At 39.9% G+C, this 14,409-nt stretch overlaps 1 long non-coding RNA gene across 1 annotated transcript; it reads left to right on the top strand.

Annotated features, from left to right (window-relative positions):
• The first annotated feature begins 351 nt into the window (after positions 1–351).
• On the top strand, positions 352–952 carry LOC131993543 (uncharacterized). Its single transcript, XR_009396328.1, has 2 exons — positions 352–441; positions 874–952. It is a non-coding gene; the product is annotated as an uncharacterized LOC131993543 (long non-coding RNA).
• Positions 953–14,409: the final 13,457 nt, after the last annotated feature.

Below are 14,409 nucleotides of genomic sequence, written 5' to 3'. Positions count from 1 at the left end.
TTGCTAGCAGGTGCAGTTTGCATTTCAAACTCTTGTGAACTAAAATTTGTCAATTCTGTTGTGTCTTTGTGTGTACAGTGGCAAGTTTGTGTGTTATTATGTTAAACTTAATGTGTTTGTAAAATAGAGCCATACTAACCAGTAACCCCCCACCTACATTCATGGCATGGATCCACCCATTCTCACCTGACCTCACTCATGGCATGGATCCACCCATTCTCACCTGACCTCACTCATGGCATGGATCCACCCATTCTCACCTGACCTCACTCATGGCATGGATCCACCCATTCTCACCTGACTTCACTCACTCCTAATCAATGCTCTACTGTATATGTACCGCCCATTTCCTTTGTTCTGGCTGGCAGCAACACGAAGCAGCATGTGAGGGCCCTCTGTCCCTGGGATTCAGATACAAAACCTATGGTTGTGCGTGATAAAGTGAGTTAACTGCTTTTTCATATGTTGATGTACTTTAATGGTTATTTGTAGATTGGGATGTGATTAAATGTTTGACCAGTATAGATTGGTAAATGCTATAATCATCATCTTGTTTGTTTGCCTTGAGACTACAGAAAAAATATTGTGTGTAAGTGCGCAGTGCACATGATTTATTAATTGTAGCTCTTCAGGAAATGCAAGAATCCTTATAACCTAATTTAGAATGTTTAATTTCTTATGTTATGTAATTGTTAAATGGATGTTTCTTTGTTATGTAGTACTCTATAATTTCAGCAGTGGTAGGCCTACCCCAAACCCCCCTGGTTAGAGTACTAATATTTATAGTTTGATAGGTACCTAATTGTTAAGTGTGATGTTATATATTGGTTAACTGTATTGTAATTCTTGTGTTTTTCTGTTTATCATTTATAGAAAACCATAACCGTCAAGCCTCACCATCTCCTATTGCTCTCAATGTGTGCATAGTGACAATAAATGGCTTAAACGGAAACATCAGTTGTCCCTCCTACATTCTTATCGATGTACCATGGTGATGCTCAACCACCGGTGAACCAATCCTAGAGATAGATTCTACAGTGTTTGTTTATTTATCTACCTGGAACCTGGATGCAGATCAGATCTGGTTTTTATGACAGATTCATACAGAAAACTATAGGTCATTTCAATACATTTTCTTGCCACTGTATGGGTGTGTGTGGATCCACATGTGCATTTGTGTGTTTCTAGGAATTCAGCCCTCTCTCATGCCTGTTTATGGTCAAACTATGCCGCCAGGATCACTGAGAGCACAGTGGACATGAGAGAGAAGCCGTGAGAGTGATTGAGGAATGGAGAGGGGGAGAAAGAGAGAAAATATAACATGCTGTGTAGCTGTCTTATGTCACTTAATCACAGTTCTTCCATATTTGTAATCTTTCCCTCCAAAAATGAGGTAAAAAGCCAGTCATAAGATATAAAACTTCTCCTGTTACTATTTTTTTTCACACTCACTTGTACTGCAGGATTTCAGTTCAGTACTTTATGATGAAATGAGGAAAATTTAAATTGCAGAGAACATTTCACAACACATGCAAATACAAAGCATGCAACAACAATATGTAATCAGTTATATGTTAGATAAAAAATAGTCATTACAATACTTTACAAATTAATTCACAAATTATAGAAAAGTAATTAGTTACGTTATTTGTTACATTGCAGATATTTACTGTACTTTACTTTATTTTTTTTGCAGGTATTTACTGACCTTAAATAGCAAAAGAAGCACTCAGATCCTTAACAAAAGTAAAAGTACCAGAAACAACAAGTACAAGTCCTGTAGGATCTTAAATGTTTTAATTAAAAAGGCTTTTAAAATATCATAAGTAACAGTATTCATTGTTGAAAGTTCTTCCATGTGGCTGACACACTCTTGGTCTGAATATGACATTACTGCAATACGTTTGTTTAAATGAATAATGAGCATTTCATTGTTGTAACTGGGCGAGTTGGAGATGTTTTAAACCACCAGATAAATCCGAAGAGCCGTAAGATAATGAATGGAGTAGAAAAGAAGAAAAAACTAAGTTTGTTAGACTTTTCTCTAAGGTTTTTTACATTTTAAATAAAACCACCTGAGCAATTTTGAAGGGAAATCTCTCTGTGTGAAAAGTCACACATGTGGAATGTGTCAGAAGGCCCCCAACCAGACATGGTTTTCTTTTTTTGTAATGAGTAACAAGTCGAAAATGATGTGTCGTGTGACGCAGTATAAGTATATTAAATGTAAGCTATTGAAAGTGAAATGGGTAGCGGAAGATTCAAATTGGGGATTGGGGACCACAAAAACAGTTTCTGAGGCGCCATTGGCCCGTGAGCCGCACTTTGAGCAACTATCCTTTAAATGTTTAACAGTTTCCTCAGGGCCAAGTTATTGGCCCACTGCTAACCGCTACATGTTCCAAAAGGCCACACAAAGTGCTCCAAACGGCCACGCCCAGAACACGCTCTGCACTTTTCAGTGCAAATTTTCAGCTCTAATGTAATAACTGAGTTTATTCATTAATGAGTAATCACATTACAGTAACACTTAAGTAACATTAAAAACATTTTTATTAAAAAGTGCTTCCTTTTGAACACATTGACATAACAAATTTGAAAACAGTAACACAGTGACAATGAGGTTCAAAAGTTAAGCACAGAGAGCTGTTGGGCAAGCGCACACACACACACACACACACACACACACACACACACACACACACTCTTTGTAAGTCCCAGTAACAGTTGATTGCATGCAGGCTAGTCCCTGTGTCATCACTTGTTAATCAGCTTCAGTTCATTCTCTCCGATCCCTCTGCACTTGTTCTGTGTCCTTTAATAATGGAGACAGAGTGTGTCTACTGATATTATGAAGACCAGGTCCCAGTGAGCTGCAGCTCCAGGTCCAGTCTGACAGCACAAGGGGGAACTTTTCTTTAGGCAACAGTTTGGCAGATAACACAGGGAGGAGCCTCTGGAGTATGATCCAGCTGCAGGCAGATCATGGTGGAGATATTGCAGCAGCATGACTGATTACCCTGCTGTGCTGCCTGAACACCACATTCGATGTCAGTTTGTGTGCACAAGTGTGCGTGGGTGGATGTCTGTGTTTGAATAGGATTCAGAACAATACCTCCATTCCAGCCCCGTAATTGCCTGCTGCTAATGAATGGAGTCTTGATAGATGTGAACAGCTGGGAATGAAGGGAAACCAAAGAAAGATGGAAATGATGTTGATAACCTGCCAAAACCGAGAAGCAAGGCGTGAGTGCAACAAATACTTGCTAGGACCTACTCCTGACAAGCTGATGAAGAAGTTTCAGGTTGTGAGAATTTTTTGGTCATTCCTCACAGCATGAAAAATATATTTAAATCGGTTGATTAAAGCTGCACTAATGCCTATTGTTATAGTTGGTATGCGACCGGTTGTCACTTGTTGTCACGAACCCACAGAGGACTACTGCAGTTCCCCTCACCTCTACAGGAAGCATGTCTATGTTCCCTCAAGTAATAAAATAAAGAATTTCATGCGGTTTTAAAGATGAAAAAAGTTAAGCAGCTTAAAATGGTCCAGTCCTCTTTCCAAAACGGCTGCTATTCAAGGAAGCTTCAAACCTGCAAACCGTGGAGGAAAGAGTTCAGTTGTTCAGAACTTCTGGTTTCACCAGCACCAAACATAGGGTGATAAAATTCAGTGGCGCTGACCGAACCCTCACCCAAACAAAGGGCCGAGGGAACGAAGGGCCAAAGTTTGATGGGAAGGAAAATTTCATGAAGCTGAGGGATAATTGTTCTGATATTTATGGCCCATGGCTTTACTGTTTAAGCACTATTTTCACCACTGCTGGTTAATTATGGAAAGAAAGACAAAAAGAGAGCTTCAGGAGAAAAGTTGATTTTGGAAAGTTACAGAAAATGTAGGATGGGGCGTCATGTGAGTGGTTATCAGAACTGGGTTCAGCAGCCTCTATGGACATCTTGGCAGGGAGGAAGAGACTGAAGAGTAAATCTCGGGCTGGTTTTAGTTGCATTTGAGAGTGTCACAAACAAGAAGGCTAAAGGAGAAACACTGAACTGGTTTTCTTGCAGTTTAGCTAATCAGTTTATCCATAAACTCCAACTGACTCAGCTGCCTGGATCATCAGCAGAAGCCCCTCCATAAATCACATCACTCCTGTCCTCCAACAACTGCACTGGCTACCTGTCAAATACAGCATCGATTACAAAATACTTCTTCTCACTTTCAAGGCTCTTGATAACCTCGCACCTCCGTACCCTTCTGATTTCCTTCACACCTCCACACCCTCCAGGACCCTCCGATCCTCCTCCTCCTCCATGCTCCTCACTACTCCTCCTTCCCGACTCTCTTCAATGGGGTCCAGAGCTTTTAGCCGTGCAGCCCCTCGTCTCTGGAACTCTCTCCCACAAACCCTCCATGATGATTACCTTTCTCCACCTTCAAATTACAGCTCAAAACTCTTGTTTAGATTAACCTTTTCTGTTCGACCGTGCCATCCTCACTTCTGCTCTGTTGGTTGTTTTTATGTAGCTGATTGTGTTCTTGTTTTTATCTAATGTTTTTTGCAGTCTTTGTAAGGTGACCTTGATAGACGTGAAAGGTGCCCATAAATAAAATGTATTATTATTATAATTAGCGTGTCAGCAATATTAGCAACCTGCTATGTTTTGTGCTTGTGCACTTGTTTGATGTACTCATAACACATGCACATGTACAGCTATTCATATTTACATATTTGATTCAAAAAGAAGTTGTGACGCTGTGTTAAATGTAAATAAAAACAGAATGCATCAAATTCAGATTCATTTTATATTTACAAAATACAAGTTTTCCAGTTTCGGCATACAATGTCTTATCTTTGAACTGTATTTAATTAAACGTAGGTCACAAATGATTTGTAACTTATCGCATTACCTTTTAATGACATCTTTCACATTGTCCAAACTTTTTTTAGGATTGGGTTTTTGTGCCAAAGCTGATCAGATTTCTTTCTGCAGATTGATTGGATATGGTCCTCCATAGTCAGAACTCTTAGGAATAACAGACCATACAATGCTGTAACTGACCAAAACAAAACAAGTATTCAACAAAGTGACAAAAAAGAAATCAAGGTTTAGGCAGGTTGCCGTTATATAATTGCACAAGGAATAGGTTTAAATATATTTCGTCCTCACAGCTATAGCAAAGCCCTGCTGTAAGTATGTGTGTGTTTGTGGACTGCCGCTCAGGTCCAAGATCAGCACGTAACATAATTACTCACTGACCTGAAGTCAAGCCAAACTGGCTGCAGGCCATTTCCTGCTGCAGCCCCTGATCAAGACTGTATGCATTCAATATTACAACACTTAAAACTTAGTTTGACAAATTACATTAAAAAGCTACAATTGGGAAATGTCGGATTACGTCTGTATCTTAGTGAGACACAAACTGTTATATGTCCATCCATCTAAGTCAAAAAACTTCAGAAAAACCCCTCTTGTTTCCACTGGAGTTACACTTAGGGTTGTTTTTTTATATCTATCTATAAAAGCGAGAAGCGTCTCTGTGTGTGTATGTGTGTGTGTGTGTGTGTGTGTATGTGTGTGTGTGGGGCATATCTCGCTGACCGTTAGTCAGACTGACCTAAGATTTTGTATGTGGCAAGAAGGTGTGCATCCTCGATTTTGAAGATTTTTGAATTCATTTTACAAAATATCATTATTTACATAAGACGTGTTGCGGCATTGCACTGTTTTTGATCGGACGCCTTTTAGGGGAGCTCCGCCCCATTGTGTGATAGGCCTACACCTGGTCAGTAACACAATTCACTCTGGATTTCCACGTCTGACTTATTTCATCTGTAAGTCTACCTATCTTTCAGAGTTTTGAAGTGCGCTACAAGGTTCGATTTTCCAATAATATTCGAATAGTTTCCAGCGAATATCAATGTTCAATGTGTATGTGCTGGATGGTGTGCAAAGTAAGTGTTTTATCTACTTAATCTCCCACCATATGAATACATACTTCCTACGGGCACTGCACTAGTTTTAAGAAAGAGAGAGAAAAAACAAACCCCTCACATCAATATTATTAATATCACATTATTGTATTTGCTATCAACAGAGGATAGTTAGAAAAGTTGTTTATTGAGTTGTATGATGTTAACTTTATTTCTAATTTTGAGTCATTTCTTTAATTCCATACATTTAATTTACAAAATGCTTCCATTTGGTGTTCATTAAGTTACCATCTTTTAACGAATATTTTGTCATTTTTAACCTTTATTCCCATGAATATGTGAGAATATTTCCAAGTGATAGGGTTAGTGGCTCTTTATTTGGAGAAATGAGTTCTCCAAATATGAGTTCAATGAGTTCTCTTCCTCAGAAACTCTCAAAAAACAGAAAAGAAACAGTATTCCAAATAAGAATGCTTCTTTCACTTTTATCCCACAATCGAGTTAGACTTTCCTACTTTATCAAAGAAAAAAATTGTATTACAAAGGGAAATTGTTAGATACACTTAGGTATGTGGAAATATCTTAAAGGTATACCACACAATAGACTGTAGAAACTATAAAAGCGCAGGCAGGAAGAAAGAAAACAGCCTGTGAGACTGGAACAATATTCCCACTGTCATAAAAACATGGAAATCCCCCTTTGTCAGGATGACGCAGAGGTCTCCCTCCTGCTGTGAACACACCCCTTCCCACACGGAAGCTCTCATTAACCCCAGAAATGCTCCAAAACGTCCTGCTGGTCAGCGATTGTGCCTCGGTTAAAGGGTTTCCACAGCAACAGTTGTTTTGTAGGAGCAGGACGGGTCAAACGATGGCGACAAAAAACTGTTTGTCTGGTGTGAACACAGAAGTGATGAGTGTTTGTAGCTCAGCCTGTGTTCTCATGCAAACTTTACTGCTACAGAAGCAATACAAAGATAGAAAGTAATTAAGAACATTTACTCAAGTACTTTAAGTATATAGATTTTTGGAGACTGTCCTCCCCCAAAACACGACCCCATGGTTCCTTTGCAATTATGACCCATATTTACGTTTTTAGTTATTGGTGTCCTCTAGTGGCTAAAGTTCCCTTACAGAGATTTAAAGATTATTTTGGCATTTTAATGCTTTATTCAACAGTGAGGAGAGAGGGAAAGGGAGAGACATGCAGCAAAGAGACCTCGGGACAAAGACTCAGCCTTAGTGGTATGTCTACCAGACATGACCTACAGAGTCTTTAGTACACTAAAATATGTTTCTGAAAACATTTGAAGTGGGAAGAAGCCAACGCAGTAATAGAATTGTGATTCGATCTTTTTTTCATTTGATCAGCGCTAGGGATGGGTACCTTTGACATTTGAACCGATACGGTACCGATACCCGGTACCAGGGAATCGGTACCGGTACTCAACGGTACCAATTTTCGGTACTTTTGCGTTTGTTTATGTGGTAATAAATGTTAATTTGTTTAATAATAAAATCAATTTTTTTCAATTCAACATATTTATTTCTCAAAATATAAACTTTAAAAAATATATCAAAACAATATGAAATCCAGGATGAGCAGTAATTTATTGTTGAGTGAACGTGCATTTTGTAACATGAAGGTTGCAGTTTTAGCAAAGAATGCAGAGGAGCGCTCTCAGGTTGCAAGTGCACTGAGGAGAAAAAAAAAAAGGTTGCAAGTGCACGTGTGATTTGTTGTGATGACGTCGTAGCTGTGCGGCGCAGCACCGGTCAGACAGTATTGTGGGCATGGCGTGGTTGGAATAAACAAAGTTGAGTCGGGCTGCTCTGTGCACATATCGAGGATGACGCAGGAGTCCGAGGGATTTCATTTCAGCGAGGCAGTTTGGAGTAAAGTGGCAGGTAATATTCCTGAGTTGAAGAGCGGAATATTAGCGGCGGACCGGAGATGCAGCAGCTAGCTGCTAGCTGTTAATGACTGGTCTACAGAAGAATGGAGAGAGCAAACGGAGTAAGGGAGGTCCAATCTCGAGGCAGACGAAGGCCAAGCCCGGGTAGAGACATTGGAGAGTTAGCAGCTGGCGGCTAGCAGGCCTAGAGCCAGGCTGTTCGTCTCTGCGCCGGGGTGGACGAGGGCAGCAGCTAGTTACCGTGGTGAGCAGACAGGACCAGACGAGCAGGTAAATAAAAAAAATAAAAAATAGTATGATCGTCAGCACACTTGTTAAACAAAGACGTCAAATGAAAACGGGTTGAAATCAATGATCAGTTTAAAGTTTACGCCGTTTAGGTACCGAAACATGGTACCGTTTGATTTTACATAAATCGGTACTCGGTAGTACCGACGGAATTCGGTCGGTACCTACAAAAGTACCGAATTCGGTACCCATCCCTAATCAGCGCTGCCTAGTTAGACAGTTTGACTGCCGTTCCTTAAGCCTGCACTTTATCTGATGGCCACCAGGGGGCGACTCCTCTGCTGCAAAAAGAAGTCTGTTGATTTGTAGGTGAATAGGTAAATTACTTTACTTCTCATCCTGATTTATTAACTCAGAAAGCATTTTCATAATGAATGTATTCATTTAGAGTGAAATAGATAACAAAGTGGGGTATGCTTTAGGGCGGGACATCCATATGATTGACAGGTTGCGACCAGCATGTTTTCATGTGTATGTTTTAGATGTTTTAGGCTTTGTGATATTTTGGTTGCTAAAAATGTCTTGTTCAGAATTAGTTTGGACTAAAAGATATTGTAAGGCCTCTGCTGTTCATTTAGAAGAATAATTGTTCCTTGCTAACTAAGTGCACAAGTATTAGCTGATGACAATGCCAATCAGGCGCCTGATCTGTTCTGCACATGCACTGGTTGCAAAAAAAGTGACAGCCATGAACCAAGAATGCAACAGCCAAAAATGTCGAACTCAAGGCTTTAAACAGGGGTCCACAGGTGGTAGTTCACTACTTTTATACAGTCTATGAGTGTCGGGGGGCAGTGCTTCCCAAGCTGGACTTTGACTTGTAACAGAGTATTTCTACAGTGTAGTATTTCTATAATATTACCAAAGTAATTACAACACATCTTCTAGGGAACACAAATATCTGTACGAAATGTCTTCTTTATCCATCAAATAATTGGGAAATATTTCACTCTGGACCAAAATGGTGGACCTACAGACAGATGAATATAATTTCATCTCACAACTGAGCAGCTCCTTCTTCCGAGGAAGATCATGTGATATGGTCATAAGTCAGAACAGAACAGCCACTAAATTGACCCTTGGTAAGATCGTTTAGTAAACTGCTGTTTCCAAAAAATGATCCACCAATCTCATTTAAACTTTGATGTATTTTACATTATTATTGACAGAAAAAATTGCACTTTGGCACCGTCCTGAGGATGGATATAAACTATGAAAAAGGAGAAAATTAGAGACCCAGAAAACAAACAAATAACAAACATAAGAGCTTACCAGAAAACCTTCTGTTTTCCTCTGATGATGTTATGGATTCTCTGAGTCACACGAATAATTTCAATGGCTCAACATGTAGAACAGGAGAAGTTTGTAACATGTCTCATGTATCGCTGATGTTCATGTAGGCTTCAGCCTAATGTTTGTTATAAATTTGTTCTCTCTGCCTCCCTCAAACTGTGCCAATACTATTAAACTCCATGGAGTTCCCCTCCTGCCAAACACCAGCAGAGTTAATTGTGTTTGTAACTGTGAGAACTGCCATTATCATGTTCTGATTCACAAGAGAAACATCTGAAGCCTTCCAGGGACGCATAACTTCTGGAAGCACTTCTGCTTCTTTCTCATACCAGATTCAAAACAAACATCATCAAAATAACATTATCCTTGGGAGGGCTGCTAACAGAAACCCTCTAAAACAGCTTCTGCTGCGAGCTGCCTGCTGGATGCCTGAAATGTCTGAAATGTGAGAATTTAGGCTCATCCTACCAGTGTACTGTGCTGACGCTGCCCTGGATGACGCTGAGCGTTCACTGGGGGTCGTGTCCTTCTATTGGCCAACCCTTCAGTACAGAGTAGTGAAGATCACATCTATTTGGAATTGCTGGAGTTCCCTGATTTGTTCCTTCCATTTGATAACACTAAATTCTTACCATGCCTGTGTTATGAAACCTAAAAATAGTAACATCAGCTAATTTTGCCTCCTTTTTGGTGGCAGAGTAAAAATAGCCATCTGCAAACATTTGTTGTATTGTGGTTTTCAGAATGATGAAACAGATCGAGAACAATTAGATTATATAAAATAAGTTGTAGGCTTTTCTGGATGATTTTCCCTCCCGGCATCTACCATGGTTTTTCACATGTTGCATAAATATAATATTTTTAGATATTGTATTATCCAATGGCTTGAAAAGTAGTACATAGCTACTGTCAATGGGATTTAAAAACAATGTTCAATACATTAGTTTATGATCCCTAATTCCTGTGCACTTGCCCAGACGACACCCAACTTCAAACTCACCCTTCGTTTTGAACTCAACTACACACCTTTTACAGTTTTCATGGTTGTAAAACTATTGCGCTGACAAAATCTGTCCACCCACACACACACACACACACACACACACACACACACACACACACACACACAAACCAACACACACAGACATATAAACACCTGGTAAAGTATTCAAACTTTACTTCCCACTACACTTTGTGTCTCCAGGACCACATTTTGCAACTCAAACACAAATGGCCTCACAAGATGAAAACAATGCCAGGCACACATTGTCACAGAAGGTAATGACATTTCCAGCAGCTTCAACTGTACTTTTTGAGTGCTAATCAGAAATTATTAGCATGCTACTGAGCTAAACCAAGAAAGTTGAAACCAGGTTAAACTTTTTTGATGCACAACACTGTATTATTTTGTGCAAGCCCCAATGTGTTGACACTCTTGCTGCGTCACATGCCCCGCTTCTTCAAATGAAAGCTTTATTTCTGTTACAGAGAAAGTTCCTCTGAATAGATTGCTGCAGGAATTAGTCATATAACCTGGAAATTAGTTTGCCTTTTTACACATTTAGATCCTTTTTTAGGATTTTGTTTCCTGTCTGGTGTAAGGTCTGTGGTTTAAATAAATTCCACATTTTATTCTATGACATCACATGTAACGTCCCCATCCAGGGACATTAAATACCATCACACCGGACACGTTGGTGGTGGTGGCGTTGAAGTAATATGACCGTGGTGCAGTTCAGGCACTTGTAATTTCTGGTGATTGCAATAACACTGAAAATAATCTGGGAATTGTTCATTTGTGAAGATTGCTGAACAAAATGTATAAGTATCTCCAACCTCCGCTTGCCACAGAGCGTCCTAATAATCCAAGATGTAATGGAACAATCCTATTGGCTTTTTGTTGAGGGAACCAGAGCGACGCTAACTTCTGGGTTGACCTACAAAAATACGTCATCCCTGCAGCACTCTATGTGTCGTGTTTACTCCTGGAGAGCTGCCTCTTCCTGACTTTGTTTTGGGGAAACAAACACATTGCAGTCTGTTGGGTTTTTGTCTTTTTGGCAGGACACCCAACTGAAATTCAGTGTAGGAGGCACACTCCCATGGCCTCTCATGAACCTGGCTAAATGTAAAATGTAGATGAATAATAATTTATGAGAAAAACTGTATATAAGAAAAAGTCCACATAAAAAGTTTAGAAACAATGTCAGTCACCAGTTTCAGAAGAAGTGACTCACAAAAAAATTCTGATCCCCATCATTAACTTCCCCCACACCTCCCACAGAAATCCCCTGCGGTACAGCTGAAATAATTGGGCCCGTACCAGAGAGATGGAGATCATTTCATCATCAAAAGTCTTGAGGGGGACGATTTGGGGTCTGCTGGGTGCTCATTATGGTCAGAAGTGATCTTGCTGGTATGCTAATAGACTCCATGTTCAGGCTTGTGTCGTGTGGTCAGACCACCTCTGTCTGGCTGGAAGAGTTTAACCTCTGACCTCTGAACTGTGATATCATCAGAAATACAGAAAGGATCAACTGAAAGAGGAAGAGATCGCGTCCTCTGCCATCAGAAGCATAACAGGAAACCTGCAGCTGAATAACAGTCATTGTGCTGACGTTTTGGGTTATCTGAGTCACACACATAGGGTCACCATGCACTGTCCCTACGGCTCTGGAAGGGAAATTAATACAGTGTCTCCTGAGCAGCACATGCTCATTTTTCTCCTGACTTTGCACCATACACTGAACCATTTGTTGCTCCCTGAAAAAGTGCACACATGCACACACATCTTGAATTGCTGTGGGGCGAGATATCATCTCAAGATGTGCTTTGACTGTGAGAAATTGGTTTCCCAATCACATTACTAATAGAGACTCAAGGATGAATACCTTTTGCTCTGGGAATGAGACAATCCCTGGAAGACAGCCTTAAAAAAATCCTTTGTAAAGGCCCGCAGGGTTTAGAGATGGATTCGATTCACAGGAATTCCCGGTATCTGGGGTCTCTATGCCTGACAGACTGTCACTTTCCTCAGTGTGTGGTTTCTCTCTCAGGGATGGGTGGATGCTCACAGTGACTCAACTTGGATCAGGATGGGAGCAACCTTGAACAAAAAGGGTACTTGTTTGAGACACAGCGTCCATTGGCAGGCTGAACCGCTGAATTATTAAAGCATGTTTCTGGTATGGCGACACCAATTCTGTCCCACCGAATCCAAATTCCATACTCAGATGTAACACTTAAAAGGTTTTTTTTTATATTTGATATTGTCATTTACTTTTCCAAATGTGAATAATACTTCTGAAATCCACATGGACTACTTTTCGGATAGGCATAAATCAGATCCACCAGCATGAAAGGAGAATAATTTATTTTGGTCTAGCGGGGGTTCCCATTGACCCTTATGGTTGTAGGGGAAATACTGAGATTGATTTTGGCAGCGCACTTACTGTGTCATGTCCTGCTTCCTACACGCTCTACCCAGGCACCACCCCTCACCTAAAAAGAGAATTTGTAATAAGTGATGTATCCGGCATGGAAAATCTCCTGTTGTGTGCTACATGTGCAAATGTGCAGACCTGATTGGGCTTATGTTGGACAGACAGCTTGAACAGCTAACAGTCGAAAAATATAACTGAAACAATTCAGCAAAAATGCTTATTTGCTTCGCTTCTGAGTGAAATAAGAAGTTTGACAACAACCAACAATCACCAACCAACAATAATGTCTTTGAGTTAAATAAAGCTGGAGCCAGGGCAAGGATAGCCTAGCTTAGCATTGAGACTGAAAGCAGGGGAAAACACTAACCTGGGTCTCTAAAATTCATTCATTGCCTTGAAATGCAATAAACCTTTTAGGTTTTTCTGGATATCTTAACCACTGTTGTGCAGTTTTTCTGCCTATGAATAATTGTTCCATGCTTCATGATTTCACAATGTTACATACTGAATAAATGGAGGCTTTTGTGCATTTGTGAACTTGGATGTGGCAGCTAATTGGATCGTTTTTTGAAAATGTTGAACCAGTTGTCATGATTCATATATCTCAGGTAAATAACTTGTTTTTTATAACACAGTAACACTACATTTATCCACACACACCTCTTGAAGTTTATACTGAAGATTTTAAAACCAATTCAATCGACAGAATAAGCATGTTAATAAATAACAACGGTTGATTCTTCTTCATAAAAATCAACTGCCTCTCTGACATACGTCACCACTAACACTCAAGCTCTCCGACTTCATAATACATTTTTCCTCATTAAGTGTAATCAAGTTATATCAGATGACTAGCATGAAGCAATCCAAACACATTTTGCAAAGAAGGACAAAGAAAAACACAACTAAAGCCAGTCTTTGCACTATAATTTAAAATGTATTTGTGTTACCTAACATCACATCGCATTGCCTTGACGAACTTTTTCAGGCTCAAATCAGCAACGGTTCAAGACTCAGCCAAAGCTGTCAAAGGAGACGCGGAGAAACAGCACAAAAAACCTCAGCAAAGAATGAAAAAATCTCAGGGGAGATGATTCAAAGAGAGCCAAAAAAGCAATTACAAAAGAATGAACAACAGTTTTCAACAGCAGAGCGGCTCCTTCTCATCAGTCCCTCTGCATCTGTGCAGTCAGATCATGTGTCTATTGAAAATGAATTGCACACATGATCAGAATTGCCATTACTGAAGGGTACCACAGGACTTTGTTTAATGCAGGACTCAGTGTTTTCATTGAATTACCCTTTGATCTGATTACACGTGCTGGCCTTATGAGAGAAAAATGACTTCAGAGAGTTCAAGTAACCCATACCTTCTAAATGAACCAAATAACATTTGTGAGACATTTTAAACCACAAAACCAGTAACACAAAACGACACAGTGCTGGATGTCCTAAATGTTTTGCCATATCTTTCACAAGGATGTGAGTCATTTTCCAAAGAGCTGGAGTATCACATGCCAAGGCAGGGGG

Source organism: Centropristis striata, chromosome 2 (assembly GCF_030273125.1).
Source record: "Centropristis striata isolate RG_2023a ecotype Rhode Island chromosome 2, C.striata_1.0, whole genome shotgun sequence".
NCBI lineage: Eukaryota > Metazoa > Chordata > Actinopteri > Perciformes > Serranidae > Centropristis > Centropristis striata.
This window is presented reverse-complemented; position numbering and strand designations above follow the sequence as displayed.